At 40.8% G+C, this 13,694-nt stretch overlaps 1 protein-coding gene across 1 annotated transcript in view; it reads left to right on the top strand.

The window, feature by feature from the left end:
* PITPNA (phosphatidylinositol transfer protein alpha) overlaps positions 1–13,375 on the top strand; it is a 230,081-nt gene extending 216,706 nt beyond the window's left edge. Inside the window, exon 12 of the mRNA XM_085649058.1 lies at positions 11,226–13,375. The gene's annotated coding sequence lies outside the window, so the exon portion shown is untranslated. The remainder of the gene's footprint in view (positions 1–11,225) is intronic.
* The last annotated feature ends 319 nt before the right edge of the window (positions 13,376–13,694 follow it).

Genomic DNA, 13,694 nt, shown 5'->3' with positions numbered 1-13,694 from the left:
GATTCCCATACCCGAAGGTGATTGGGCAACCACCCTAGCATGGGTGCCAAAGGTATATAGGAATGCCTGATTCATATTGATCAATTATTGGGTTCTTCATTGGGTATATCTTACTCCAGGCTGCATTTATAAATATTTCAGTACGACCAGTGCGGCCTGCCCGGGATGTGAGGATAAAAGGTTGGAGCTTATGCACACAATGTGTAACTGCCACCCCTGCATACTTATTGAAAAGAGGTAACAACTGTGGTCTTTGATATCCTAACGAAAGAGGTTCTTGCTCTCCTGGTCACTGCTTACTGAGCCGGTTCCCACACACCTCCAAAACTAAGGTCACAGGTAGATTTCAGGACTTGGCCTTCATATTAGCAAAGAGGGAAATCACCATACATTGGAAGTCCTCCAAGTAACCACGTGGCGTAAGGAACTTGAGAGATGGGCTGGATACAGGGGAGGTGTTGAGAGAAGCTAGAAGGGGAATAGGCTCGCTAGACACACCCCAGGCTTGGGAGGGGGGGTGGGGGGTTACGTTACCCAACCTCCTCTTAGAGCTGAGGATGTCCACATGAGCTCCTTTATGGTACCATGCACCCCACTAACCCAACCATAGACAAAGAATGTTGAATTCTTATGCAACTTGTATCTTCTGTTGGGACTATTATGGATGAGACTTAATGGCCTCATGTATGCAATTTTCTTAGACACGATTTGCGGAGGGAAGGGAAGAGGGAAAGTTTGAGAAGTTCAACAACTGATTTTATATAGAGAAAGATTGTATTACTTTCCAAACAGCAGGACACCAGATGACACAACTATATATGTGATGATGTAATACTCAATAAAATCTGATGTGAAAAAAAATGTACACAGACGATAGCACAAATAAAACAACCTGCAATGTCTGAAATGAAGTTCTCAGAAGAGGAAGTCCAGGAGTGTCAGAATGGCACAGCACTGACGCTGGAGAACAATTCCAGGAGTCCATTGTCGAGGTTGTAGCATGGTATAGTGCGGAGGTACCCAAAACAGTAACTAAGAACTTCTAGAGGATTAAAGAAAAAATCAAACAAAAGCATGCACTGTCTAGGGACTGTAGGTCCTTGGGGCTGAAAGATTTGGATTCTAGGAACCAACAGAGGGCCTCCACATTGAAACTCTTGACAACAGCAAGCCTTTTGAAAAGATAAGAAAAACAGACACCAGTAAGAGCAAACATTCAAAATCTGTCAACTTCAAAAACCTATTGAGATGGATATGAGAATCCTGCTCTGTCTCTAAAGTAAACATCAATCACAGAAGTTGGAAGGTACTCAAATATTCAGAATCCAAAAACAAAAATGCTGCCTTGGAAGCCAAAGTGGCAGCAATTTAGCATAAAATCAAAAACTTCAGTGAGTAATTAACTGCCTACAAGATGCCTAAAAAGACAGAAAGATAAGATGTGAGAAACCAGAACAGGTGCCAGGTACAGGAGTGCCAATACATATAGATTTACTGCTCGGGTTAACGTAACCCTCCCCTCACTTTGGTGGAAGCAATATCAATCAGAATGTTGTGGATAATAAATGGTGAAATGTGGCAAATGATTCATCCCCAAAAGGAGGTAAAATCATTTGCTTTACAGCGCTCACCTCCTGGTGATTTGGCTGCATACCATTCAGTAGGAATCTTGTTTTGTTCTAGAGATTATGAATACACTGCAGAGAAAAAGTCAGTACCCCCAATGTTTTCAAGTTGCCTTTTCTTAGAGAATAAGGTTGTTAAGAATACAGGTCCCGATGTAGGTGGCTAAATACCAGTCGGTAACCCCGAAATTCTGTAAATTTCAGGGTTACCGACCGGTATTTAGCCATTCCTAATGTAGGTGATGATTCAGTAAATACCGAATCGGTATTTACCGAATTGGTAAATGCAATGTAGAAAGCACATAAAAGAGTGCTTATGTGCTTTAAGAATTCGTTAATTACCACCAACTTCAAGTTGGTGGTAATTAACGAATTCCTTTAGAAATTCACTTTTGAATTTTTTTTTAAGTGCCATGTGGCACAACCATGCCCTTAGGGCATGTATGTGCGCCACATGTGCACACAGGCACATTTCAGGGGTGCAACAGGGTGTCCTTTGGACACTCTGGCACCCTTGAAATACCTCCCAGTATTACCGATTGGGTAATACCGAATCGCTAATACAGAATGGCTTTACATTCATTCCTATGGGCCTCCAAGCCGCTAGGAATGAATGGGTAGGTATTCCTTATTACCGAATCGGTATTACCGATTCGGTAATAAGGAATATTAAGGAATCGGTATTTTTTGCCGATTCATTAGCTACATAAGAAATACCGATTTCTTAATACCGAATCGGTAAAATTTGGTATTAAGAATTCGGTATTTCTGGATTATCCACATCTGGCCCACAGTCACCTCAAAAACTGTACTCTCGAAAGTGCAGAAGAAATGCAGCCCTTCACCGCAGGATGCAATATACATAAACTCTTGATTGTATACACTGCAAAGAAAAGTACTTAGCAAACATCCCATCATCAAGGTCCCCATCAGATAAAGAAAGGAAGAGGTTACATGCAGCGAGGGAGGAAAAAGTCAAAAGAGCATGGCTAGGGGGTTGGATGTGGCAAATTCAAATGCTCTGCTTAGCTGGGTTGGGCATCAATAGTTGGAGGAGGTAGAAAAGGTAATGCAACGCCTCTCAGAGGAATACGCAAAGGCCGAAAAATGTTTACTAATACATGTCTAGAATCTTCACTGACTCAGCAAGCTGACTCACTCTATAGACACAGTTACTTATGCAGGTGTAAGAGGCCAGGAATATCTAGATTCAAATTAGAGGCTCAGTGCCTGGCTTTTGACACTACTTTTTTAGATGAATAACTTTTTGGAACATCAGTGGACGGGACACTGGGAAAGTAAAAATGGCTGTAATACCACAAAGTTGTAACAACCAGGGTTTGGACTCCTAATCAGCAAGACAGAGCCACAATTAGAACAATAAACAACAAAATGCCAATGCTGATCTCTCTTTTATACCTTATTTAGAAAACATCACCAAGAAACAAAACAAAGTGACCAATAAAGTTTTTTCTTTTCGATTAATGAATATATCAAAATGTATTTGAATAACAAAAACAATTCATAGCCTAATCATAAGTCTCTATACTTATTTTACATCTCACATAGCTCCCATATTTCATTGATACACAAAACTTACATACTCACAATCGTACATTGGAACACATTCCCCAATTAAATTTGCGCTCAATATTCAAACTTGACCACATCAAATCTAACAGCCACACTACCAATCATTCATACATACCCTCATCACAAACTGCAATCCTAATTTTACAATAATTAAAAAGACAATGCTTAAAGACAATAAGACCTAAGGCGAATGAATTTCAAAGGAATTATCCAAAGTTACAAATATTTCAAACATATACAAAGCACTCAAAAGGTCTGAAATCCAACAGGTCGACGCGCTTCGAACACCCCAATTGAATTGTTGTTCTCTTCAGGACCAACAAAGCTGTAACAAAACAAAACAAATCACAATCACTCTAAATCCTCCAAAATACCTCTACTTTTCTGACCTCACTCCTCTTAAGAATCAAGAGCTGTTTTGTTTTGTTACAGCTTTGTTGGTCCTGAAGAGAACACCAACAATTCAAACGGGAACAGTCCAGCCCGAACTGCCAGGCCAGATCCTCCCTGGACTGGAAACAAGCATCCTAGGAGCGGTTTCGGGGTTTCACCCCTCTTCAGCCAGGATAGCTTGATTCCAGTCGCATGGAGAGCACGGGACTCACGTCTGAGCATACCCGTCCCACTCGGGGTGACAAATGCAAAAAGAACTATTGATGGACAGAATGCAGAACAATGTCATATATTCACCCCAGTACAGAGATCTGGGCCTAAATCCATCGTTTTTTTGCTCACCATGCCATACCAGTTTGGACCCGGCCATATGCAAATCAGTCTTGACCTGTGCCCAATGGGAACAGTCCAGCCTGAACTGCCAGGCCAGGTCCTCCCTGGACTGGAAACAAGCATCCTAGGACCGGTTTCGGGGTTTCACTTCAGGCCAAAAACCCTGCAGCCCCTGCTAATTCCAGGTAAGATGTATAAAGTCTGTCACTTCTTAACAACGAATCAGCTTGAAGGATGCGCATGATAAAGTTTACACAATTTGTCTGGGCATATAGGTCATATGGACATAGTTGGACCGTATACTGAATTATCTTAAATTGTGCATTGCGCGATACCAGCCTGAGTTCCATTCTATGTTCATCCCACTCAGTCTCCGTAATTGGTTAGTTTATAATATCCTGCCATTTGTCCTCTATTTTTAGTCTTATTACAGGTGTATCCGCATGCAACAACCTAAACGTATTAGTTATTAGTCTTTTACAGTTCGAGAGTACATACAGTTCTACCAGAGTCTGCATGGGTATGGGCGTGCCTGGGGATGTAGGCCATATCTCTCTATTTATTTATTGTATTTATTTGAAAGTTTTATAAAGCGCGAACATGAGCCGACATGGTATCAGAGCGCTGGACAACGCAGCCAGCTCGTTAAGCTGGAGCAGGAAAATATATAACTATGCATATACAGCAGAAGCTAATTGGAGACAAAAATAGACCTATAGACAGTTAACAAGAAGCAGACTGCATGGAAGATCAGGGAGGGCAGGGTTGTAAGGTCAATTCAAATAGTTTGTGATGCTACAGTACTATTGTTGCATGTAGCTATTCAGGAGCAAGCGTTTGACTTCTTTTTTTAAATGCAGAGGCAGAGGGGTTCGGTGTGAATTCTGGTGGGAGAATGTTCCATATTCTCAGAGCAAGATTGGAGAAGGCACGGTTGTAGGTTCTCTTCTTTTTGAACTTTGGTGGTTTCAGCATTAGAGTGTTTGAACTTCTTAGTGCGGGATTCTCTCCTGGTCATGGTTGACTTTAATTCTTTGAGTTCTACTTTGAATGAACAAGGCAAACCTGTTTAAGACTGGACCTGATAACTCCATCCTTGTTTCAAGGAGCTCAATTTATTTGTCACGTTTGACCGTGTCAAACGCTGGGGAAAGATCAAGCAGTATAAGTAGGCAAGGTTCATTCTGGTCAAGTAGCCTAAGGGCATCGTCCACATTGTGTGTTAAAACGGTTTTGGTACTGTGTCCAGATCTGAAGCCAGATTGGTATTGGTCGAGGAGTTTAAAATGTTTAATGTGGTTACAGAGTTGTGTACGTATTTTTCAAATAGTTTGGATAAAGTCATGATATTAGAGATTGGTATGAAGTTGTTAGAATCAGATAAGTCTGCTTTAAGTTGCTTTGGGATGGTGGTGACTTGTCCCATCTTGAGGCAATGTGGAATCAAGCCTTGCGTGAGAGATTCACGAACAATCGTCGACCAGAGAGGGTTAATGGATGAGGTATGCTCTTTAGAATATCTGGTGGGCAGAGGATCATTGAAGTGATTTGACAGTTTTAATGTAGTTAGGATGTTAAGCACCTCAGCATCGTCTGGTAGTCTGAAGGTGTTCCGAGAAGCGTAATTTTTTGGAGTATAGGCAACCAATTCAACGAGAGCAACTAGCACTCTAGCTGTGTGTGCTAGTTTACCATACTGTAAGAAATAACCCACCACAGATCCATAGGTTTTTTGAGCTTTTGCAAAAGTCAGAATCCTATTGTCAGTATAAAGATCTGTCATGGTCATACATCTGACCTCTTCCCACATCCCACCCACCCCCTAAGTTCCATTGCTCCAGCGTCATGCTTTGTACAATTTGTGTGAAAGGGTATTTGCTCCAGATATGAAAATGAGGAGAGCTGTAAAAAAAAAAAAAATTGCTCTAGCCCACACCTTACAAACATGTTGTATAAATAACGTTACATTGGTTGGTGCCCCTCTCGGCATTATTCATTTCCAGCAAATTAGTGAAGAGCTTCAGGAAAACATCGTATCAGAACAGATCGTTTGAGGCAGAGGAAGTGTTCTTGGGAAAACATCAAGATCAAACACTCATTGCAGCATATGACTGCTTTTTGTTGCCCACCCTCTCCAACAATTAACACAGTAGGGGGCAGACTGGGGATTACTTTCACAGTGGCAAGTAATTACCTCAGAAAAGTGGATGCTCGGCGCCCTAAAACATGGTTATTGTAAAACGCTGATGAACACCTTACCATGAAACCAAACAATGGAGGCAAAAGAAGGAACGCATTTGTCCCCTACAGGAGGTTCAAGAGCTGATTTTCAAGGGAGCAATCGAGAAAGTAGCACATAAAGAATGGAACCAGGGAGTTTACTCTTTATACTTTGTTGTACCAAAACAGGACCTACCCCAGTGCTTAATTTGAGCCGGTGGTTACCGATGCTCGGTACCAGCACTTAATTTTCAACACCGGCAATTATTACAGTCTGCCTCATGGTGGCTCTGTCTCTTTCTAATGTAGAGATAAGCACAAAAATAGTTGTTTATTAATTCAGTATACATTAACAATGATGAATACCTGCCAACCAAGCCCTTCTTATAGCTTTAAGGGCGTGGAGTAGTCTGAACTGTCACACTTGTCGGAGTGCGATGGGTAGTAGTTGTGTTGGTGCTGTCCTTGGCAGCACTGGCAGGGGCAATGGGTGGTGCAAGCTGCAGTGGCCTCCTGACGAGGGCACTGGCATTTATTTCGTTACAAATTAAGTACTGACCTACCCCACAGAAGCCAGTATTGGAGTTCTTAAACAAATTTGTCAAGGCTCAGTGATTCTAGATGACTGTTCTATAAGACATTATTTCCTTGTTGATAAGAGGAGACATCTTCTGAAACAGCAGACCTTAAAGACCACTGACTTCCATGTTCTGATGAACCAAGGTCATAAAAAGTATCTAAGGTTGGTGTTTGGTATTAATGATCAATTCAAGGTAATACCTTTTGGAATAATGTCTGCACCAAGGACATTTAGCAGATAGGGGTGGCTGCGCATCTTTTGCAGCATACCATTCATGTCTGTCATGTCTATGCGTACCTAGACGATTGACAGCTAAAGGGAAACTCATTTTAACTACGTCAAACTAGAATAAAACAGGTTATGCACTCTACCTTACTGGTTAGAGTTCACCTTCAATATAAAGAAGTTAACCCCATATTCTGTCCTGACAAAATAACAATGTTTTATGGGAGCAGAGACCAAACTCAGCTATGGCCACCCCAACTCAAAAAGAGTACTAGCATTCTATTGGCTCTACCGGAAGTTTCAATCTCAACACGCGTGTTGTGATAATGTCTGGAATGATGGTTTCAGTAATCTAAAAATAAAACACAATACATCTTGAAGCTCATACGACACACATGCATTTAATAAAAAAATAGCAAGCAGAAGAGCTAATAATCACCAGACAATTGTCATTTCAAATGACCAGAGCTCTCGTCCAAAAGGTCAGTTGGAGCACGTAATACTAAAATGCATGGAGTTTTGGACAGTTTTTGAAATACACTTTTCCCTCAAAATAAGTCTTTTGTAGAATAACGTTGTGATAGGAACTTGTCACTTCAGCAAAACGTATCTAATTAGCAGATGGCAGGATCTTCTCACGGGGGAAAATGAGCCGTCCTTTAAACTGAGATAAAAATACATGAACTCACTGCTGAGTTCATAATTTCCTACAGCCGTGCTTCTGGTTGGTAACATTGAAAGTCAGGCTTCTTTTTACAAGGGGATGCAAGAAAGTGCAAATGTACTGTCTTGAATAAAATGGCTTCTAGGTCTACTTAGTCTTGAGATTTAGCAAGCATATTGAGGCTAATGGGCTATTCACATTAATAATAAAATGATATTCCCTTTTGATTATACACTATATCAGTGCATGTTGTGAGATACAATTGCAGGGGAACATTATCATTAAAGAAATACGATTACATGATTGTTTTCGCAATGCGTAAACCTAATAAAACATGCACCACTTCCTAAGTGGCCACTGCAGGAATAGTTATCAAACCAGTGGTCTCAGACACGGCAGCTCTGGGAGAGTCTAATGGTTATCATATGCAAAGTACAAAGAGAATTAAAGTGTTGGTTGCACGAAAACAAGACAAAAGACAGACTGTTCGCACAACCAGACCCCCACTGTGGCAGTACCAACGAAAGCATCACACACAGAATGGGGTGTTCTTTTAGGCCAGCTGTAAGCCGTAAGCTGCTGGGCACCACACCCAATTAAGTCTATAAATGTCCTACAATGAAGGACACTGTTATTAGTACTAAAATGTTGTCCGAGTTAGATACCAGAAATACCGACAGACAATACCACAGCTTTGATTTATATAAACAAGCAAGGTGGAACACAATTATACACTCTCAAAATTGGGTCTACTCATCTGGCACTGCTTAATAAAACACCATATTTCATTGGTGAATACTAATTGCATAGCTCAAAATATAGAGGCAGATACTCTGTGTAGAGAGACATTGCTCACTAAAGTGAAATATTTCGAAGTTGTCAAAGATATGGATAAACATTGGCAACATGAAAGGTAAATCTGTTTGCTTCAAACAAAAACCCACAGTGCCAACATTTTTCAAGTTATCTGCACTCATAATCTCTGAAGAATGCGCCATCACTAAACTGGTATGGAATGTTTCCCTGTGCATTTCCACTAATACAAGTGATAACTCTGGTAGTCATCCGGATACTATTAGCCCTACAGTGGTCTTGGCAGATATTACATTATTTCTAAAGACTTGTTTTTCATAGGGCACCTTAAAAGCATGGAGGCCAGGGATGCAACAGTTTCAAGGTGCTGCAGAAGTGTTCTAAAATTTGATAGATGCCAGCGATCCAAACAAATTGTTCCAGAGCTGTTGACCTAAAATTCTGAAGAATTTACTGTCTCCTCAGGCATAGTTAAAGCATGCAACCACAAGAAACCAATGGTCCTTTCAGTGGTAGAGCTCTCAAGCATATATGGAGTTATCACATTTGAGAGGAAATGAAGTCTCATCTAGTAGAAGGCCTGGTGCATGATGCCGAGTTTTAAACTGAATAAGCAGCTTAACTGGCAGCCATTGTAGTGCTGAGATCACATGGTAGACGTGGTGTTCATACCTATTGTGGCACAAAAACAAACATGCAGCAACTGCCTATTTTCCCACACTTACTTAGAATGAGTGAAGGAAAGATTTATCACCTAGAGCTCAAGGGTTTGAAATTGGCAGCATGGCTCTTGAAGTGCTAGATTTCTAGCATCTAATCCATTACAAAGGTACATGAAGATAGTAAGAGAGAAGAAAATTTGCAACACCGAGGTTTAGTGCAACAAAGTGGAAAACATTTTGTTTTTGGTATTAACCCAGCTGGTCACTTGAACAAATGAAACACATTGTGTTCAATGACTGATGTGTCTACTTGGCTGCAACTTACTAATGCATCATTATGAGTACAAATTGCAGCTTACACAAGAGCTGTTACCGAAAAATTACTGTTTATGATATGTTATTACCAGGTTACTGGTGGTTGCGAAGATAATGTTCTCTCTCAATTTCAACGCCATCTTGAAATTAAAATATATTATCGGGTCACATGAAGCCTCCAATTGTATTACACTTTACATGAATAAGATCAGAATAAACTTATCTACATAAGTTCAAAATGGATATCATGGGGGTTATGTACTGTAGCAGTCACAAACCCACAGTAATTCTTTGTGGTTTAGCAAACATAAGTTACTGAAAGAATTATAACGAGATGGATCGTACAAATAATCAAGTTGTGCTGTTCATCGGCAGGCACAGTTATAGACTTAGCCAAGGTCGTACCCCACAAGCAATAGATGCAAGCTGTTTTAGTGTATAGCAGATATACAAAACTTTGAGAAATCTCTCACCAGATGTACTGATGTTGGTCAAAGAAAAATGGGAAAAGGACGTAGGTCAAACAGAAGACCAAGAATGAGAAGAGGGATCGTGGGCCCCCTCAAGGTAGCAGTTAAGGCAGGGGTCTGATTACTACAATTGCAAATCTTGCATCGCATGTACTCCACTATGGTGAAATGCAGGGCTAGGGGACACACCCAATCAGACCTTTGTTTGAAGGAGTGCGTAATGATGGAACTTTGATTCACACATGGTAGGAGTGTTTGAGAATCGCCAAATATTGGAGAAAAAATGTCAGCCAACTAAATGAGATCACTTATATACTCGTTGAAAGGAATGGCAGAATAATTTTATTGGGTATATGAGGAGAGCAACAGCCACCCTAACGCAAACTGTTGCTATGTAATGTGGGACTAGCAGTGGCCAGGAACATAGCACGGCCCTGGCATGGGAAAAATATTCAGTTTGTGATTGTATTGTAGGTGCATTTATATAGCGCTTACTATCCCTGACAAGTCACTGAAACGCTTTACACCAGGCAGCACGCTGCTCCAGAACCCAAGGTAAGTCCAGTGTTATTGGTTATTCAGATTAGCCTTGTGCACTCAGCCAAACCATTCTATGAATCTGTTCCAGTTTCTTTGGGGTAGATTAAATGAATAACAGGGTTGATCATTAGTGGAGGGGTATGGTAGTTCATATAGTTGGTTGGCGGGGTGAGCAGATGAGGTTGAGGAGATTAGGCAATAAATTGCAGGGGAATGACTTTCAAAGATGGAGAGAACATATAATGAATGGTTTCTGGATTTGGACTGGTGTGGGGTGATTAAACAAGAAATATAATAGAGCAGGGGGTATCCACAACAATACTAAAAGATTTGTGGACAGTGGTGTGAGATACGAAATATGGACTAAATGTAATAACCAAATAACCATGTACTCCTGATAAAAGGTGATTGAGAGCTTGATGGTGACAAAGGGGATAATGAATCGAGATAAACATGTGAAAGATTGAATGAGGGAGGGATGGTTTAGATGCCATACTCCTGATGTTCCATAAGTGTCTTAACTGCAAAATAAAGAGGAAATGTGATGGTAAGCCAAAATTGATGCAATTGCCTTGTGCTGATGCTGACCATAGTTTATGCGAAATTACATTGTCATGATGGAAGCAATAAAAAATGTTTTAAAAATAATATATTTTTGTAAAATGAAAGTTCTTTGAATACAAAGTGATCTGGCAACCTGCACAAAGGTGGAGAATATACTAGGTTTAAGAATTAAATCAAGAATTGGCTTTAGAATGTGTTTTATTTTCTGTTGATCTCGTTTTTCCACAGAGTTCGAGACCAGCCGACAGGGAGGCTGAGTGGCTCTACCTTTGGAGTGATGCCGAACACTGGATCCAGCCTTCTCCCAGCGTTGGCAGACATTGGAAACCTCCTGTAGCTAATACTAGATGCCCTTATTATTAATATTGTGAGCAGATGAGTCCAGTATTAATCCCAACAAATCCTGAGCTCTGGCAGGGCTGGTGCTCGCCCTGTGCAGCTCTGATGTTCTTGCTATATTCCCATTCACTCCTTTTATTTCTTCGTGTTCTGAGCAGTATGCTCGTGCCTCACTTTGATTTCTGTCACCTGTTTAGCAAATCTATAATTTTGTAATTTTAAAAGGATTATTTTGTTATCTTTGAAACTGGATTCATTTATGCCTTGGTTCTTGCCCAATGCCCAATAGTGGGATTAATAGAGGGATAGGGCAGATCTAAAGGTATTGTAACCCGTGGAGTATCTGACTGTATAGTAAGGGTGATGTTAGTAGAACCCTGCATGAGGTTAATTTCTACGTACAGGGTGCAGTTCACTGTAAACTGCTGCTTCCCATCCTTACTGGAATGTCTGTACAACTTCTGTGAGTAAACGTCCTATGCATACATTCCACTTTGCCCATACTAGCTAGCCTGCCTATACTAGCTAGCCTGCCCATTCCTTGTTTCCTAGCCCTTCAAGGCTTTCTTGGTAGGTGACTGTCCATCAGCATTTTGTTGTTCCATGAATACCGTTAAATGATGACATAACTTAACAGGTCCTAGAAGAAGGTTTATTCACTGTATCCTGTACAACTAGGAGCATCTCAGAAAGCGACCTATAGCATCGTACCAACTTGGTATCCAAACAATAGGGCAGATTACGGTAATATTTGAAAGCATTCCTGAGGTGTTAGCAGACATTCCTGGTCCAAGAGTGCTTTCGTTTGTAAGATTACACCCCTCCCCAACCCATTCATTCCCTCTATGTGCTTCCCACCTTCAATTGAATGGCAGCCAAAGCATGCCTGTAGAGGTCCGAATAACAAGGCATCTTCCTCTTCTCTGAGACTACTTGTGGTCCTTTTCTTCCGAAGGCTTTGGTTTGCTAGTCTGGAAGCAGTTTAGAGACACCAGAATGCTGATCCATCTCTTGAACGCACATGGGCTACAATATAAATTTAGTGGTCTTGGTGGTATGGAGGAGGGGCATAGAATGTGATGGAGGGTCACTTTCTTGGAGGTAACGTGCTTATTGTTTCTCATGCCAATCTTGATCCTTGCAATAGGAATTGTGGCAATGGCTCTTTCTTCTTTAAGGGTCTGTTAACTTGTCATATGACAGTTGGACGACAAAAGTAAATCCATCCTGTGTATGATGCAATATAATGTACCAATTATGACGACAAGCTTGTGAGGACCAAAGACTGATTTGGGATAGGATGTCCATTATATATGAATTAATGAATTTAAATTTGTAGAGCACAACTGATACCCAAATCAGGGTGTCCAGGTGCTGTAAACGTATGGAAGCATCTGATTGAGAATCCCAGATTTTGGAGGATTAAATATTTAATCTATAAATTACAGATTTATTGGGAATCCTGTAGAGGTAAGGATTTTGTAAGGAATAATGTCTCTGCTGAAGTCTCTTCCTCAGTAACAGCCTGGTTCCACGAATTACTATGACAGCAGACCACTCTGGTGCAATTAGGTTTTAAGGGGTTTCTAACAGGGATGAAAACTGGCTTTGCAGGGGTCACGTTCTAAGGAGCATTTTAATTTCAGTATACTCTTTCTGAGGAGCAGTCTGGTTCTTTTAAGGTATTTTCCTGAGCAGCAGCCTTGTTCGGAAGGTATGTAGCTGTTTTATACTACACGGGTATCTTTCAGGGCAGCCATCAGGTTCTAGGCGACTCTCTTCCTGGAAAAAGTCCTGTTGTATAGGGCATCTTCCCCAGAATAGTCCTGTTATGCTGAGTTAATTTTCTGATGAGAATCCTGGTACTGTAAAGGCCTCTTTTATCAAAGACTGATTTAACAAGAGCATTTTCCTAGAAACAGGCAGATTCTGCATATGTCTCTTCTTGAAAGCTGATTGACTGTTGAACTGCATTGCCTGTACACATGGGCCTCTGACATGACCTGATTTATTGATGATTAAACACCGTAAATAGCAAACTCAGCTCTTTTAAGATGTTTTCTTTCCATTTGCCTCCAAAATGGTTACCCAGACCTAATCATAGCCGACGTTCATATACATGCCCTATGTAAAACAATAATTTGCCTAGTGTAGAATCCATATTTTGAAGAATCAGTCCAGCTCCAAAAATCCAAACTTTATAGCTCTATGAATTCCTATGATAAGTTTCTTATTGAGGAATGCAAGAGATATCCACAGCAGATCCCCATGCAATGAAACGCTAGAGCTACCCACAGCCAAGCCTCACACAATGCAATGCTAGGGAAACCCATGACATTGAGTGCTTAGAGATGCACT

The sequence above is a fragment of the Triturus cristatus genome, chromosome 3_2 (assembly GCF_964204655.1).
Source record: "Triturus cristatus chromosome 3_2, aTriCri1.1, whole genome shotgun sequence".
In the NCBI taxonomy this organism is placed as follows: domain Eukaryota; kingdom Metazoa; phylum Chordata; class Amphibia; order Caudata; family Salamandridae; genus Triturus; species Triturus cristatus.
Note: the sequence above shows the minus strand (reverse complement) of the source record. Positions and strands in the feature narration are given on the sequence as shown.